Genomic DNA, 12039 nt, shown 5'->3' with positions numbered 1-12039 from the left:
AAAGCTAGTGGAGGTCATGGAATCCCAGTTAAACTATTTCAAATCCTAAAAGACGATGCTGTGAAAGTGTTGTACTCAATATGTCACGAAATGTGGAAAACTCAGCATTAGCCACAGGGCTGGAAAAGGTCAGTTTTCATTCCAATCCCAAAGTAAGGAAATGCCAAGGAATGCTCAAACTACTGCACAATTGCACTCATCTCACACCCTAGTAAAGTAATGCTCACAGTTGTCCAAGCCAGGCTTCAGCAATACGTGAACCGTGAAATTCCAGATGTTCAAACTGGCTTTAGAAAAGGCAGAGGAACCAGAGATCAAATTGCCAACATCTGCTGAATCACTGAAAAAGCAGAAGAGTTCCAGAAAAAAAAAAACTATTTCTGCTTTATTGACTATGCCAAAGCCTTTAACTGTGTGGATCACAATAAACTGTGGAAAATTCTGAAAGAGATGGGCATACCAGACCACCTGACCTGCCTCTTGAGAAACCTGTATGCAGGTCAGGAAGCAACAGTTTGAACTAGACATGGAACAACAGGCTGGTTGCAAATAGGAAAAGGAGTATGTCAAGGCTGTGTATTGTCACCCTACTTATTTAACTTATATGCATGAGTACAGCATGAGAAATGCTGGGCTGGAAGAGGCACAAGCTGGAATCGAGATTGCTGGGAGAAATATCAATAACCTCAGATATGCAGAGGACACCACCCTTATGGCAGAAAGTGAAGAAGAACTAAAGAGCCTCTTGATGAACATGAAAGAAGAGAGTGAAAAAGTTAGCTTAAAGCTTAACATTCAGAAAACTAAGATAATGGCATCTGGTCACATCACTTCCTGGCAAATAAATGGAGAAACAGTGGAAACAGTGTCAGACTTTATTTTTGGGGGTTCCAAAATCACTGCAGATGGTGATTGCAGCCATGAAATTAAAAGATGCTTATTCCTTGGAAGGAAAGTTATGACCAAACTAGACAGCATATTAAAAAGCAGAGACATTACTTTGCCAACAAAGGTCCGTCTTGTCAAGGTTATGGTTTTCCCAGTGGTCATGCATGGATGTGAGACTTGGACTACAAAGAAAGCTGAGTGCCGAAGAATTGATGCTTTTGAACTGGGGTGTTGGAGAAGACTCTTGAAAGTCCCTTGGACTGCAAGGAGATCCAACCAGTCCATCCTAAAGGAAGTCAGTCCTGGGTGTTCATTGGAAGGACTGATGCTGAAGCTGAAACTCCAATACTCTGGCCACCTGATGTGAAGAGCTGACTCATTTGAAAAGACCCTGATGCTGGGAAAGATTGAGGGCAGGAGGAGGAGGGGCCAACAGAGGATGAGAAAGTTGGATGTCATTACCGACTCAATAGACGTGAGTTTGGGTAGCCTTCTGGAGTTGGTGATGGACAGGGAGACCTGGCCTGCTGCAGTCATGGGATTGCAAAGAGTCGGACAAGACTGAGTGAGTGAACTGAACTGAACTGAATAGTCTAAGTGGTTTTCCCTACTTTCTTCAATTTAAGTCTGAATTTGTCAATAAAGACTTTTTTAATCTAAGCATAATTGAGTATTTTATCTTTACATTGGTTTAAGACTGTGTTGTATTCCCTGATCTGTCTTTTTATATGCTTTACTCATTCTTCTGTTAGATTAATGTTGATGTTTTTCTTTTAAGTTGGCAGGGCCTTTTTAACAGAGTGATGTGTAACCTATATAGAGAATATATAATTTATATAATTTATCCCAATGTATTTAATATTGTTAGATTATTGTATTTTAAAAGTAACCTTTTCATCTATCATTGTCTTCCAATTTTCTTATTTCTTATGATTTAAGGTAGTTTCTCTTTTAGAGGCTTATGTGTTAACTAATATGTTTATAATTATGACCATAAATATAATTGCATTATAATGAAAGTAACTACATTTAATTATAAGATAATAATTCTATTAATGATATATTAATATATCTTATCAGCTTTATATTAATTGATTTGTATATGTAGTATAGTATAATTAGTTTATTAATATAACACATATATGTTGAGTAGATAATGATAGACTTACTTTTTACTTTCTTTTTCAGTTAAACTTAGAAACAGCATGAAATAATAGTATGTATAGTTGGAAGATGGATTGTATTTTCCAGTGCCTTCAAAATGACCACATGTTTCTCCCTTTATATATACCTTAACATAAAAACTATATACGTTTTTAAATTTTAATCTTTTTCTGTTCCATACTATTGGTCTCACTTAGGCATGGTATATAGTTTTTAGTGTTTATTGTTAATAATAATTATTGTCAACTTAGAATATTTGCCCCAGCAATTCTGTGATCCTCTTTACTGCTGGACTTTCCAAAACTCTTTGTTGCTTCTTGTTTTCCTTCCTCCATGTGACCTTGGGCAGACCTCAGATGTTTTCTGCAGCTCTCACTTGTGTTTTCTTATCTGCCAGTTACAGCATCCTCCTTGTTTTGGTGAAAATGGAGATTATTTTTTTCATGTTGCATTTTGCATTTTTAATTTAAGGAGTGAGGGGAAAATGCTAATTTCTTCCTTCTTGAATATTTTTTCCCTTAGCTTCCAGATCATATCCTCCCGTTTTCCCCCTTTTACTGTAGCCAGCTCTTCAGCTTCTTTGAGGGATCATTTTTCCTTACCTTGACAGTAACTGTTAGAGTTCTGGATTTGTTTCTGAGCCTCTTCTCTCTTAAATGCATATTTCTCTCTCTAGACATCAGCATCCTTTGTATTTAAATGAGGGCACACCAACAAATTTTTAGCTTCACTATTCAGCTTTTAAGTCATGCAATTTTCAGACATATACAGGATATTTCAATATAACCAAAGCTGATTTCAAATCTTCCATGTGTAAGTGTGGTGGACAGACTCTAGGTTGGTCCCCTGAGCCCTGTTTTCTTCTTTTCATAACTTTGTGTTAAATTCTCCTCTTTGGGATGTTTGACACTTAGTTTTAACCAATAGAATACAACAAAAATGACAGAATGCACATGATCATGTATGTGTACTTAGGTTACATAAGATGCAGCATTTGTTTTGTGAGAAAACTGCCTTTCCCTTGCTGCCTTTCAAGAAGCAAGCAGCAAGTTTGCATAGGACCACGTGGTAAGGAACTGAGATTTACTTCCTACTAACAGCCAGTAAGAAACCAAAGCCCTCAGTCTTACACATCAAGAGGAACTAAACGCTGCCAGCAACTTTTGATCTTGGAAATATGTTGTTTCACAGGTAAGCCTTGAATGACACTTTGTGAGACCCTATAGTAGAAGGCCAGATTATTGACATACAAAACTAGTAATAAAAAAATGTGAGATAAATGTGTCATTTTAAGATACAAAGTTTACATGATAGATAAATTGTACAGTAGGCATAGCAATTGATGACTGTTTTTTCATGTATTTGTTCAGATTTCCTATTTCAATGAACATGGCCTTTCCTACCAACTATGCAAACCAGAGGCCTAAGTTTCATCCTTATGATTCTTTTCCTTCTTCTTTCTGTATTTAATCTACCCGCTAATTAGCTCATGTATCTATTTCATCTCTGTCACTAATAGCCCTAGTCAGCCTCAGAGCATTTTGTGATCTTGACCTCAATCTTCAAACTGGTGTTAAAGATAGCTCTAGTTTAGCTCCAGTCTTTTGTTTTCCCCCAGAATATTCCTGACACAGATATGGTCGTTTCATACCTCATTCAAATATTTGTTGGATATCTCTCTTTCTTTACTAACAGCAAAGTATTTAATTGCTTAAAGGCTTTGTAAAAGCCTGATCTTCATCACTCCTACAGTCTGGGGTGCTTTCTTTGCCTCTGCCATCTGGATCTGCTTTAAGTTTTTCTTACTATATCATTCTGCCTTCTGCCACTATGCATTTGCTCATGTTTTCCACTCACCAGATATATCATCCTTCCTGCTTTCCCTGCTTAAATACTGAGCATCCATTTAATCTCACTTAAATTGTTACTTCCTCATGAAAGCCTTGGTTGAGTGCCCAGTCTAATAGGAACCTCAGAATATCAAATAAATTTTGTCTGTACAATATTTTACAATTGCTGTTTTAAACACCTATTTGCATGATTACTTTATTAATGCTGTCTCCTTGATAAAACATATTAACTGACTCCTCAAGGCAGTCTTAGTTTACACTATAAAACTATTATTTAAATATACATTGAATAAATGAAGTGTGCAAATTCCCAAATGAATTGAATCATGAAGCCTTTATTTTCAAGTGAAGTAGCTTGCAAGACTAGAGTTCTGACAAGTATATTTTGGGAAATACTGCATAGAGTAATAAATTTTGAAGCTGAGTTCAGTTTCTTCATTGAGCGTATAGACCTGATACTCAGATAGTTAAGTATCTTGACCTAGTTCATGAAGATAATGACTTGTTCTAGATATTGACTTGTTCTAGGCTGAAACTAGAATAGGAATCTGTTGACTCTTAATCTAGCTTTATTTCCACAATGATATGGAATTAAAAATAAACTTCTATAACTTTTTGTATTTTTAAATGTTAGGATTTTTCACATAATGTAACTGATTTATGATTTATGGAGAAAGTAGGTGAAGCCTCTGTGATGATTTTTTTTTAATTTAAGATAATTTGAGGAAGTAGGTACACTACAAAAATATATATTATATGAAAGAATATTCAAATTCATTTAGTTGCACATCCAGAAAGAAAAATCATTTTTGCAGGCATGAAAGAAACTGTTTTCCCCCACAGAAGCCTGACATTCTGTCTTAATCATCACTGCTGCTTTCTGCAAAGAGTAGAAAATCAATTCATTCTTCCTGTTTTTACTTTTCAGCATGATGGATGAATCATGGCCAGTTCAGAATCCCATGAAATCTGTAGAAGCAAAGTCAAAAAACACTCTTGAAACAAATCCCTGCGCAGTCCAGGAGATTTTGTAGATGTAGTTAGAAGAAACTTCAGGTAAGTTAATTATAATATTAATTTCAGTTTACTAAAGCCAGATTTGTCATTAAATATAGAGGTTATCTTTAAGCTTACGGAAAATTGTTGACTAGCTGTGTGAAAATCATCGGCCTTAACAATAGTACAGGCTCATTCAATAGCTGTGCTGTCCATTGTTTCCACTTGTGCTGAACAGTTCTGAGCTCTGGAAACCAGCTGGACATGTTTTCATCAACCTTATTTGACTTATATAAAATCCATTATGAATATAAGAGCAGATGGGCTGCCCATAACATCCAGAGGTATCTGATGTTCTGGCTAGCTTTAAGTTCATTATGTGTAATTTTTTTTAGTTGAAAGGAGGAAAATAATGTTTTTTCTAATCTATACACACACACAAATGTAGACATATTTATATGTTTATACATACATATTTATAGGTATCACATATAAATGGTAGTAGTATTATGCCATAGTCACCACTTTCTCCTCAGTTTTTGCTATATTATTTATTTTTTTCATGAATATTGCAATTCAGGTTTACATACTTTGAGTAAAATACTTGTGAGAACCTCATTACTATATTCCAAAGAGTGTAAACAGTAGACACAGGCTGTAGTAAGTGGGAATATGTGCTAAATATTCATTGAGAATATTTGGAATATAATGGTTACCTTGAAGCTGGACCTTGAAAGTGAGTTGTGTATAATAAGACAATCAAAGACATTATTACAGGCACCAGATAATGAATACTTTTTTTTTTAATTATGAAATTTATGGTGAAATAGAAATGGTTGAATAATATGCTGCATTACTAAAAATCATTCATGTGAATTCCAGTACCTTTTGAAGGAAGCAGATAACTTTTCTGTCCTCTTTGGCCAGTGAGATTTCACTCAGAAACAAATAAAGTTTTTTTTTCTTTTGTTTTTATGCCCTATTGCATAAAAAAAATTTTGCCTAGTTTATAAAGAGGTATGAACAGTAATCCAATGGCCTTTTAAAATTTTTTCCTAAATTTTTTTTCTAATTTAAGGAGTAACTTACATTGAAATTGCTTAAGAATGAAGTTCTTCAAAGCATTGCTACTTACCTATGAATTTCAATAAGATTTCTCCCAGTGGTAAAAATCAAAACAAAACAAAACAAAAAACACTCGTTTAGCCTACATCGGTTCACTGGTAAATTCTCCCAAATATTTAAGAAAGATATTATACCAGTTCTTTACCTTTTCTTCCAAAAGACAGAAGTGATGGGAATACTTCCTAACATATTCTGTGAAGCCAACATTCAGTTCAGTTCAGTTGCTCAGTCGTGTCCAACTCTTTGTGACCACCTGAATTGCAGCACACCAGGCCTGCCTGTCCATCACAAACTCCCGGAGTTTACTCAAACTCATGCCCATCGTGTTGGTGATGCCATCCAGCCATCTCATCCTCTGTCGTCCCCTTCTCCTCCTGCCCCCAATCCCTCCAAGTATCAGGGTCTTTTCCAATAAGTCAACTCTTCGCATGAGGTGGCCAAAGTATTGGAGTTTCAGCTTCAGCATCAGTCCTTCCAATGAACACCCAGGACTTATCTCCTTCAGAATGGACTGGTTGGATCTCCTTGCAGCCCAAGGGACTCTCAAGAGTCTTCTCCAACACCACAGTTCAAAGGTATCAATTTTTCAGTGCTCAGCTGTCTTTATAGTCCAACTCTCACATCCATACTTGACCACTGGAAAAACCATAGCCTTGACCAGACAGACCTATGTTGGCAAAGTAATGTCTCTGCTTTTTAATATGCTGTCTAGGTTGGTCATAACTTTCCTTCCAAGGAGTAAGCGTCTTTTAATTTCATGACTGCGGTCACCATCTGCAGTGATTTTGGAGCCCAAAAAAATAAAGTCTGACACTGTCTCCACTGTCTCCCCATCTATTTCCCATGAGGTGATGGGACCAGATGCCATAATCTTAGTTCTCTGAATGTTGAGCTTTAAGCCAACTTTTTCACACTCCTCTTTCACTTTCATCAAGAGGCTTTTTAGTTCATCTTCACTTTCTGCCATAAGGGTGGTGTCATCTGCATATCTGAGGTTATTGATATTTCTCCCAGCAGTCTTAATTCCAGCTAGTGCTTCTTCCAGCCCAGCGTTTCTCATGATGCACTCTGCATAGAAGTTAAATAAGCAGGGTGAGAGTATACAGCCTTGACATACTCCTTGTCCTATTTGGAACCAGTCTGTTGTTCCATGTACAGTTCTAACTGTTGCTTCCTGACCTGCATACAGGTTTCTCAAGAGGCATTTCAGGTGGTCTGGTATTCCCATCTCCTTCAGAATTTTCCACAGTTTCCACTGTACAAAAAAGATCTTCATGACCCAGATAATCACAATGGTGTGATCACTCACCTAGAGCCAGACATCCTGACATGTGAAGTCAAGTGGGCCTTAGAAAGCGTCTCTACAAACAAAGCTAATGGATGTGATGGAATTCCAGTTGAGCTATTTCAGATCCTGAAAGATGATGCTCTGAAAGTGCTTGACTCAGTATGCCAGCAAATTTGGAAAACTCAGCAGTGGCCACAGGACTGGAAAAGGTCCATTTTCATTCCAATCCCTAAGAAAGGCAATCCTAAAGAATGCTCAAACTACCGCACAATTGCACTCATCTCACACGCTAGTAAAGTAATGCTCAAAATTCTCCAAGCCAGGCTTCAGCAATACGTGAACCAAGAATTTCCAGATGTTCCAAGCTGGTTTTAGAAAAGGCAGAGGAACCAGAGATCAAATTGCCAGCATCTGCTGGATCATCGAAAAAGCAAGAGAGTTCCAGAAAAACATCTATTTCTGCTTTGTTGACTACGCCAATGCCTTCGACTGTGTGGATCACAATAAAGTGTGGAAAATTCTGAAACCAACATTACCCTAATACAAAAAACAGCCTAAGACATTAAAAGAAAGGAAACTACCAGCCAGTGTTTATCATGAAGATAGATGAAAAGGTTCTCAGAAAAATATTAGCAAATCAATCCCAACAATGTATAAGTGAATTATACACCGTGACCATAGGGCATTTATTACAGATATATACATGGTTGTTATACCTTTCAAAAATCAATTAAGGTAATCCATCACATCAGTAGGCTAAAAGTGAAAAATCAAATTGCCATATCAATAAGCAGAAAAGATATTTAATAAAATCACATACCCATTCATGACAGAAATCTCTCAGGAAAGTAGCAATAGAGAGGAACTTCCTCAGCTGATACAGAAAGCTACAACAAGCCTAATACACCTTTTACTACAAAAAAAAAAAAAAAAAAATTGGATTAACTGCATACCAAGTAGTGAGAATATGCCAGTACAATAGAGAAGTGATTGCTTCCAAGTATTCCAATAGAGAATACTCCAATACAAGAGTGATAAAGCTCCAATACTTTGGCCACCTGATATGAAGAATGAAGAGCTGACCATTTGGAAAGACTCTGATGCTGAAACAGATTGAAGGCAACAGGACAAGAGGGCAAGAGAGGATAAGATGATTAGATGGTATCACCAACTCTATGGACATGAATTTGAGCAACTCTGGGAGATGGTGAAGGACAGAGGAGCCTGGCATGCTGCAGTCGAATGTGACCACAAAGGCTTAGTGACTGAACAACAACAAATAGAAACCAAATAGTTTTATGCCACAGTCAAGAATCAGCAAATATATTCCCTTCTCATCACTCCTTTTCAACACCTTACTGCAAATCCTACCTAATCCAACAAGGCAAGAAAAGAAAGTAAGAGATAATAAATACTGGAAAAAATAGAACTTTTTTTTTTTTTAATGATTGTCTATACAGAAAATTCTGAGATCAACAAAACAATTCTGAAACTAATAAATTATTATAGCAAATTTGAAAGATACAAAGTCAGTTGTTTTCCTATATATCAACAAAAACAATTGGAATTTTAAATAAAAATCAAAATACCGACTGCACAGCACTTCCTCCCGATGGCTTTGTAATTGTGTCCTGGCTCTTTCCACCCTTGGCCGGTCCTACCTCAGCAGGTCCACCCTTAGCTCCCCCACCACGCATAGGAACCAGTCCAAGAACCCACACTGGTGTGTCCCAGAGCAGGAACGCCCCCCTCCCCCCAGCAGCTATTACTGAATGCCTAGGTGCAGGACCGGAGCAGGGTTCCAAGTCTGTGGAAGACACAACCTTGTTCCTGCCTGCCCACCCCACTCTCTGACCTCAGGTCAGTGTCTCTCTCAGCATCCTAGATGCTGACCATCGCTACTCAGGTAAGGGCTCCAAGGACTCCACTTCCTCTAGTTCTGTCCAGCTGAGTAAACTCAGGGTGTTGTTATACCTGAGAGGAGTGAGGAGAGGGCAGTCAAGGCTCCAGAAAAAGATCCCTTGGGGGCCTCAAGCAGAGGAGTGAAACTGGGACCATCAGGGAACATGAGTGAATTTTGACACAAACTAGGCTGCTGCATGGTAAAGAGACCCCAGTCATAGAAGAAGAGGAGATGGATTGACTGGACCATGACTGGGGAACCAGTGAATTTTGTCCACCTGACTCACATTGGGTCTGGGGAGGGAGATGGACTTGCCATGACAGGTGCAGTTCAGGAGCAGATTAGATCCAAGGGAAACTAAGAGGCCATAGAGCAATTCTCGGGGCTTGTAGCTCCAACAGGAATGGGTCTTCTGTGTCCAGGCTTCCCTCTGTCCAGCCCAGAAGAGATGCTGCCCCCATCAGTATTCCTCTTAGAATCAGTGAACCCAGGATCCCTCTTTTCCTTGACACTCTCAAATCTGAGATAGGGGTTTTCTGGGAACTTGGAATGAGTTCCCTTCTCCTAAATGATGGTCTAGGTGCCACATTTTTAAACTTTCAACCTGGAACTCCTTACATGTGGTGAGTAGGTGAGAGGAAGAAAGCTGAAGTCATCTTTGCTGAGAAGCTTTCTTCCTCCCTGCCTTCTCTTTCCTCCTGGAATGAACTGAAGTAGATGACAAGTCCGGGCCAGAAGGATAACCACTGATTAGTCTGCTCTTTCTCTTTAGATCTCAGACTTTAAGCTCCCAGTCCCTCAGTATGTCTGTTAATGCCAGGTTCTTTCTCTAACTAGGCTTTTAACCCTATGTTTCTATAGCATTGCTGGTTCCCTAAGATCTTTCCTTTTTTAATTTAAGATGAGTTCTTTACTTATCCCACCTTGCAACTACCTTTGTCCTTAACCCCATCCCTCTCAGGAGCCTTATTGCTTCCTATTGGATAAGAGTTAAGAGGAGAGTCTTAAACTGAAGACATTCCTTTTAAGTCTAGGGGATCTGCCCTCTGCCAACCTTCCTGCTGACCTAAGTGAGAGCAGAAAGAAGGATCTTGGAGAGGAACCCAGGAAACTAGGAGTTAGGTCACAAGACTTACTGATCACTGAGGATGGGAGGAGTGGTGAGATAAATAGACTGAAAATAGTCATCCTTGAGTGGGCTTAAGGTCCTGACAAAATTGGAGCTGGAAGATCACAAGAGCAAATTTTCTCAAATTGGGCAATTTTGACGTTTTGGGCTGGTTATTTCTTGGCAGTGAGGGACTGTCTTGTGCTTTATAGAACATTTAGCAAGCATCCCTGACCCACCCCAGTTGTGACAACCAAAAATGTCCCCAGATGGGGTAAATGTCTCCTAAGGGGCAAAGTCACCACCAGCTGAGAGCCGCTGCTCTAGAGTTGAAATATTTTCCTCTTACCTGATTTCCATTTGTTCACCCTAAGCCTTATCCATGAATGACTGAGGGCCACTTGTAAAGTAGGCTCAGTTGGGCTGCACCTAATCTCCATACTCTTTTTTTCAGTGTGTGACTTGCGTTTGTGTGGGTTCATGTCTCTGTGAGGGATGTGTACTGTACTGCTCTATCCTTATGCTCTCTGGAGGAGGGGTTCCTGTGGTGTGGAGGCCTGAACAGTGTGTTATGGGATTGGGGAAGGGGGAGAGAAACAGAAGTGCTGCAGGTAGCCCACGTTCTCCTCCCCAAATTTTAAGCTGTATTTCTGTGCCCTGGTTTGAGAACCAGACACAAATAAGACTCAGGGAGTTTTGTCTGAAGACCAATGTTTGACTGCCACCCTGGCTGAAGAGTCTGCTTTAGGTGGGAAAATAATGGAGGCACAGGGTCTTCAGGGTACATTCAGTTTTCTCGGGTGTTTTGTTCTGTTCCCTTCCTTGAAAGTTATTTAGGAGGGCAGAATAGATGAGCTCCTGCCTGCTCTGAGATGAGAAGGTGGAGGTCATGTTAGCTCAGTAATGGGAAGCATCCTAGTCACAACTTATTGGTGTTTCCCTTCATATGAGTTGATTCTGCCCTGTTGATCCTTGTTCATGAAACTTTTTGTATTTGCTAATACTTACTTTGACTCTTAAACTACATGAAATGTCTCTGTGAAAATATAGTATTTATTTGGAACCTAAAATAATGAATAAGGAGAATATTCATTATAGAATAATGAGATAGCAGTATATATAATTATTGTGAGTATGGTGTGTCTTTTCTGTTCCTGGGCTAGTTTTTGTTAAGCCTACTCCAGTGTCTAAAAACTTTAGAAATTTTTGAGAAAACCATGACATTTCTCCTTTTCATGACTGATGATATTCAGCTTTTCTCTCAATTTCTGAAAGTGGACAATTGGATAAATGCCTAGTTTGTTAGCCTACATTTTGACCAAAATGTTTGTTTGGAATTATTTCCTTCTTGATCATATTTTGAAACCTTTGCTTTATGAATTGAATGGCAATGATTATAGAGTTTGCAGTCTTCATTTTAAACATCCGCACAGATGAATATATCTAAAATACTCTCTTTATAGAGTTGAGAATTATGAAGTAAGGCCAATTGACAAGGATGACCTTTTCATTCAAATGTTTCTGTAAGTTGTCACATCTTTATAATAGCTGAGACTGCAGAACACACATGAGTCAGTCAGATGTTTATTTCATGAGATGATTAGAGAAGATGCACCTGCATTGCTACAAGCATGACTTTTTAAGGATGCTTGCTTGTTTCCACATCTAATATAAATTATGCAAGACATTCTTGGAACAACATTTTGGTGCAATAGCC

At 38.4% G+C, this 12039-nt stretch overlaps 1 pseudogene; it reads left to right on the top strand.

The window, feature by feature from the left end:
- The first annotated feature begins 9377 nt into the window (after positions 1-9377).
- LOC136171184 (CDC42 small effector protein 1 pseudogene) lies at positions 9378-9606 on the top strand (annotated as a pseudogene).
- The last annotated feature ends 2433 nt before the right edge of the window (positions 9607-12039 follow it).

This window comes from Muntiacus reevesi, chromosome 6 (assembly GCF_963930625.1).
Source record: "Muntiacus reevesi chromosome 6, mMunRee1.1, whole genome shotgun sequence".
Lineage (NCBI taxonomy): Eukaryota > Metazoa > Chordata > Mammalia > Artiodactyla > Cervidae > Muntiacus > Muntiacus reevesi.
Note: the sequence above shows the minus strand (reverse complement) of the source record. Positions and strands in the feature narration are given on the sequence as shown.